The following is a 6406-nucleotide window of genomic DNA, read 5'->3' as shown; positions in this document are numbered from 1 at the left end:
AAAGAGATACGTCTTTGAACTCAATTTAGCGTCTTTTAACTTGCGAATACTTGCAGGGCCAAAGAGATCCGTCTATGAGTACCGAGTTGAGACAAGTAGCCAACGACTTTGCTTATAGGGTCAAGAAATATTCTGGGTATGACGTCCATGGATACCGTTTTCGCACAACACACTACGACGAAAGTCGGCCCAATCGGAAAACAACGTGTTCTAGAGTCTTTACGCCGGGCCTTGACAATGTCGATTATTTTGGACGAATTGAAGAAATATATGAGCTCAATTTTTATGGTTCCAAACCTCTTACTCCAGTGATATTCAAATGTCATTGGTTTGACCCTCAAGTGACGAGACAGACACATTCTAATCTTGGGATAGTCGAAATTCGACAAGATTCCACCTTAGCAGGAGACGATGTCTATATCGTGGCCCAACAGGCCACACAAGTGTATTATCTCCCATATGCGTGTCAAACGAAAGAACATCTTAAGGGTTGGGATGTTGTGTATAAGGTATCGCCGCACGGGAGGTTACCTGTTCCTAACGATGAAGATTACAACTTAGACCCGGACACATATGATGGAGAGTTCTTCCAAGAAGATGGGCTAGAAGGGCGATTTGAGATAGACTTAACTGAAGCTATCGGAATGGACGTAGATATTAAAATGGTTGTTGATGAGGAGGATGATGAGGTGCAAAATGATAATGACTTAGTAATCCTTGAAGGCAATGACATTAATGACGAGGTTGCGTCTTCCGATGGTGTTGAGATTGAAATGCTTGATAGTGATGATGAGAGTTATGATCCGGCTAACCCCGACACATATGAAGATTATTTTTAATCGATGTAATGCTATATGACTTTTTATTTCGCACATGTTTTTAAATACATCTTTTTATATGTGCTTATTTGTTTACTCTTAATTGCAGGTTGTTGGACAAATATGGTGGGCGGTTTCCTGAGGAGGAGGAGGGGGAAGAGGAGTAGGACGGCGGACGATGCAGAGCAGGCAGCGCAGCAGGACGAGGCAGAGCAGCAGCAGGCGGCGCCTTAGGACGACGACGACCAGCAGCAGGACGACGACGACCAGCAGCAGGACGACGACGGTTCAGGCGGCTCTAGTTCGAGGAGCATCTACCTGCGAGGCCCCGCGAGTCTCCCGCCGCGTCCCATACTTCGGGACAGACGGCCGCTGATTCGGCCGGAAGGGGAGAGGTATGTAAATTTATGTTCTTCATTCTTGTTCATATTATGTGTTCAAAATCATAATATAAACTAATACTTTTTATTTATCACTTGGACAGGTCTTGGACGGTTTTGGATTATGCTGGGGGTCATCGTCGCCCCCACAATAACATCCTCGGCCTACTGTGCAGGGAACACTTCCCTGGACTTGTGGAGTACGCCGGAGTGACGGGCCCAGCCTTCACCTTCGACCACTACGCCGTCGCCCCCGATGCAGTAGACCGGGACGGCAGGGAATTCAATAACAAGGCGGAGCGGGTGAAGCAAGAGCTGTGGGTAAGTCTTAGTATAATGTAAAATATGTCGCATCCGTTGCAAATTCTTCAAATAATGTATGGATACATCGTTTTTGTATGCATGATTTCTTCAGATGCGATGCTGGATACGAGGCTAGGGCGGATATGGTGGCCACCATGAGCTGTAAGAAGCTCGTCGTGGACATGCACTATGAGGCCCGCATCCAGGCCATCATCACCTACCACGGCTCCGTCTTTGGGGAGAAGGTGACCAAACCTCAAGCCCGAACCATGTCGTTGACCAGGGAGCAGTACCTGTAGGTAAAGTCATGCATGTTTGGTACCAGTACTCCATGCATGAATTTTATTTTATCTTCTGATATGCACTTTGTGTGTTTAATTTGTAGATGATTCCACATTGGTGCGCCACACATCCTCTGTGCTGGGAGCAGATGGTGGATAGGTGGTGTTCGGCTGAGTGGGACGAGGCGCACACAGCTAGCCGGGAACGGCGTTTGATGATGCAAGGCCCCTCCCACCACCAAGGCAGCCGGAGCCTGGGCCAATATGCCGAAGCATGGGTACGCCACCTTTTTTATTTAGATATATAGCACTAAGTTAGATATTATTTCTAACTATCTTGTTGGTTTTCGTTGCAGTCGGCGTCATATGGTGGCAGGCCTTGCTCCACCTTCTCGGCCTATGCTATGGCCCATAAGGGTAAGGCGACGTCCGACGTCACCTACAACCCGGATGACGGGCCCGAGGCCTACACCAACCCCGCCGTCTACAGTCGCCTCCATGACTACACCGCCATGGCGCAGGAGGTCCATGGCCCAGACTATGATCCGAGCACCGAGCCGATCGACCCCGATGTGCTCATGAGGGTCGGAGGAGGCAAGAGACATGGGCGGTACTGGATTGCCGACAGAGCAATCGACTCGTCCTCCACTCCCACTCTGTCTCAGGTGAGAGCAAGGAGCACGGGCTCGAGTCTAGCCATACGACCTCGGCACGACAGCTCACAGCATCGCATACAGCAACTCGAGGTTAGTGCTTCTGTAACTCGTCCTTTCTTGAGTTATATACCTTCTCTTTGAGTTACTATAACGTTGGCTTGTAATATTACAGACCCAACTAGAAGAAGAGAGGAGGGAACGTCAAGAGATGGAGGCGAGGATAATAGCGGAGCGGGCGGCGGCTGATCAGAGGATGGCAGAGATGTTCCAGTACATGCAGAGCCTTGGCGCCGCACAGGGCATCGCTCCGCCACCTCCATTGTTCCCCCCAGTTGACCCTACTCTCTTCCACACTCCTGTGAGTATCAAAATTGTAGTTAGATGTTTGTAATGCATCTGGTATAACACATGCAATCTCTTCTCTGTGCAGGGCCAATCTGGGGCGGCATCCAACAACCCTCCGGAAGGGTTCAGCCCAACGCAGCCCCGGTCAAACCGCCCACCTCCATGAGTGTTGTGTTTTCATTGTTTTAGACTTCAGAACTTATGTATAATACTTATGTCTGTGTTTGATACTTATGTGAGAGCTTGCGACGTTTGAGACTTATGTTTGTGTTTAATACTTGTGTTGAACACTTATGTTTGTGATGGATATTTATGTTTGTGGTGACGGTTTTATGTTTGTGTTGGCTATTTATGTCTGTGATGATATCTGTGATGTATATATGTGATATCTTCTGTTTGTGTGGATGGAATACAAAAAACAAATAAAAAAAGTATAAACTGGTCACTTTGCCGAGTGTAACACTCGGCAAAGAGGCGCTTCGCCGAGTGTCTGGGTCATAACACTCGGCAAAGAGCACAGACCTGGGCACCGGCTTAGGTTCTTTGCCGAGTGTTATGTCGCTGGCACTCGGCAAAGAGGTCGGCTTTGCCGAGTGCCGCATAGAACACTCGGCAAAGAACCTGACATGGGGACCCTCCCTTGCGGGTTCTTTGCCGAGTGTCCCAAGTGGCACTCGGCAAAGATGGATTCTTTGCCGAGTGCTGCCTGGAAGACACTCGGCAAAGATAACTTCTTTGCCGAGTGTCACCAGGGACACTCGGCAAAGCCGCCGTCTCCGTCACCCGGCGCCGTAACGGCCGCTTTTATTTGCCGAGTGCTCTCTGGCACTCGGCAAAGAGGTTTGCCGAGTGCCCGAGAAAAAGCACTCGGCAAAGAAGGCTTTGCCGATGCACTGTTTGCCGAGCCTTCTTTGCCGAGTGTCACACTCGGCAAAGCCTTGCCGAGTGTTTTTAAGGCTTCGCCGAGTGCTTCGAGCACTCGGCAAAGCGATTGATTCCGGTAGTGATATATACTCGCTACTGTGTGCGTGCAGTGCTAGATCGATGGACACGTATAGCTCTGGAACTGTACTGTGCTCGCTGCGTGACCTGTCCGAAACTGTACAGGGCGTTCGCTGGGGCTCTTGTAGGGAAGGTTGGTCCAACTGCACTGTGCTTGCTGCGTGACCTGTCTGCTCTGCTGCTGCTGCTTCGATCGCAACTCGCAAGCTCAATCAGCGCTAGTAATCCGGTAGTAGCATGCATCTTGTATGGGTTCCTTTCCACACGCATCACCATCTGCTACATTGGGTTGCATTGTGCCGCTGCCGGCTGCTGCCTGTGTGTGTGGCTCCCCCTGAAACCTGTGGACGATGAGCCCCACTCGCTACGAGGCCAGGCCGCCGACTTGCAATGTGGGCCGGCCCATTTCGTAAGGGCTTTCAATCAGGCCCGCGTTCGGTTTCTCAGTTTGTTTAACTTACCTCGCGGCATCGGCGCTGGGGGGGAAATATAATAATGTGCAATCACTTTTATATATGTGTGTGTGCAATCAACGAATCTGAGATATTAAATCTGAATCCAATGGTAACTGCAGTTTTATATCTATAATATCCTTCCATCTCACACACCGTTCAAATTTGCTAAACCTCCCTGAAATAGCTACCGCCAGATATAGATAGAACGTTTCATATTGGTTGATTTGCACGATTGCATAGATGATAGATATGAGTGATTGCTGGGGTATGCAATGGAGAGTGCGTTATTCATTTATTCTTTAGCCGAATGCTTTTCAACATAATACCAGAGTCTTTGTTCAAATGGCAATCTTATATATACGCCTCTTTCTCTGGTATATATTACTCTTATTTTAAGGGCACGTGTCTAAGACAGCTCATTATTAGCTAGCTAAATTTTATTTAAAATTAGCCTTTATATATATCTTAAAAAAGGGATAATAAGTGTTAGCCAAGTTCTCAATTAGTTGCTAGCAAAACGGACTAGTTACTACTCCATCTGTCATAATTTATAATTCATTTGACTTTTTTTACACCAATTTGATCGGCTCATTTATTAAAAAATTCATAATTGTTATTTATTATTATATCATTTAGCATATAATATACTTCATGTAAGGCTTTGGATTTTCATTTTTTTGCAAATTTTTTAATAAGACCAGCGAGTCAATTTTTTATATAAACAAACTAAACGAATTATAAATTGGAACTTTATATTAAAAAACAAACGAATTATAAATTGGAATAAAGTAAGTTTTGACTAATTTAATTAGTTTTTAGCCCTAACTAGTAGATAGCCTAGCGATTCAACATACCCTACATATGCACCCTAATTATTTTCATTTGACCATCAGTACTCGACAGACTAAAAATTACCTTCTCAAGTAATACTCCATCCATTCTCACACATCAAAGAGAAATTAGCACACACACAAAAAAATGCATGTATCCCTATCCTTTTTTATTTTCCACATGTGTTTATGGGATAAAAGCAAATGGTTACACATAGAAACTTCATAGTTTAATTTATATAGTCATACATCAATATAGCACAACTTTTTAGGATACCACATCTATTATAAAGCTAGAGTTGCATCTTTTTGACAATGTCTTAGAATTGCATTCTCTCTCGGATAGAGTACATGACGGAAACAACAAAGTATGGGGCTAAACGAGTGAACCAATGGATAATAGGGTCAAATCCAAGAGAATATTTAACTGAAAATTGGTTGATATTTTACTTTGACCTCTGTAACAAGTTGATTTGTGGATGGAAACTAAATTTATATTCCTCTTTTTCCTCCATTCTAAACTATATGATGTTTTGAATTTTTAGATACTTTGTATTAAAGTACTGACGTTGGTATACAACACCACGACACCAAGGGTACGAGAGAAAGTAAGAGACACAAAGGGATAGAGGAGTGTAGAACTAGGACCGCTAGATTAGAGCATCCACATGGTTGTGTGCACACGCAACAATGTAAACGGATTCAGAGCGCTTGAGCATAATATCCAATAGGCATGTTTGGATACACTTTTAATTGATTTATCTATTGTCCAATGCAAGAATCGTGTTCGTCGGCCACCAAATGCTTTGAATTCTATCCGCTCCTCAAAAACACCGCTTCATACGGGAGCGAACTTTACAACTATTAAGACAGAACCAGAAACACAACAAAAATCACACATCTGCCCACCACTGTTTGAGGGAAACACATGTTTGCTCACCACAGAAACAAACACACAGTATGTCCTCTATGTGGTGGTTGGTTAGACGCAAGTGTGGGAAGAGCTTACATGCTCAAATGATGTCTATGCTAGTCAGTGAGAACATTCCTAGTTGTCGCTTGGAATGTCTACCCTAAGAGAGTGTTATATCATCTAAATTAGGATCCTCTAGCCTTGGAATTAAAAGAGAAGACAAGATAACCAAGAGACAAAAAAGCCTAGGCTCTTTCTATGTTCCTATGTACCTCCCTCGAATTTCCTGTCTCATTAACAATGATGTTTGACCCATGAAACATCTTGGGAAACACTCTCATTTGCTTGCATTTAGACTTTTGCATATTTATCTTTGAATATATACATATATCGTTTATATATCTAAAGTCACGGGCTTCCAAT

Source organism: Zea mays, chromosome 7 (assembly GCF_902167145.1).
Source record: "Zea mays cultivar B73 chromosome 7, Zm-B73-REFERENCE-NAM-5.0, whole genome shotgun sequence".
Taxonomy (NCBI): Eukaryota; Viridiplantae; Streptophyta; class Magnoliopsida; order Poales; family Poaceae; genus Zea; species Zea mays.
Note: the sequence above shows the minus strand (reverse complement) of the source record.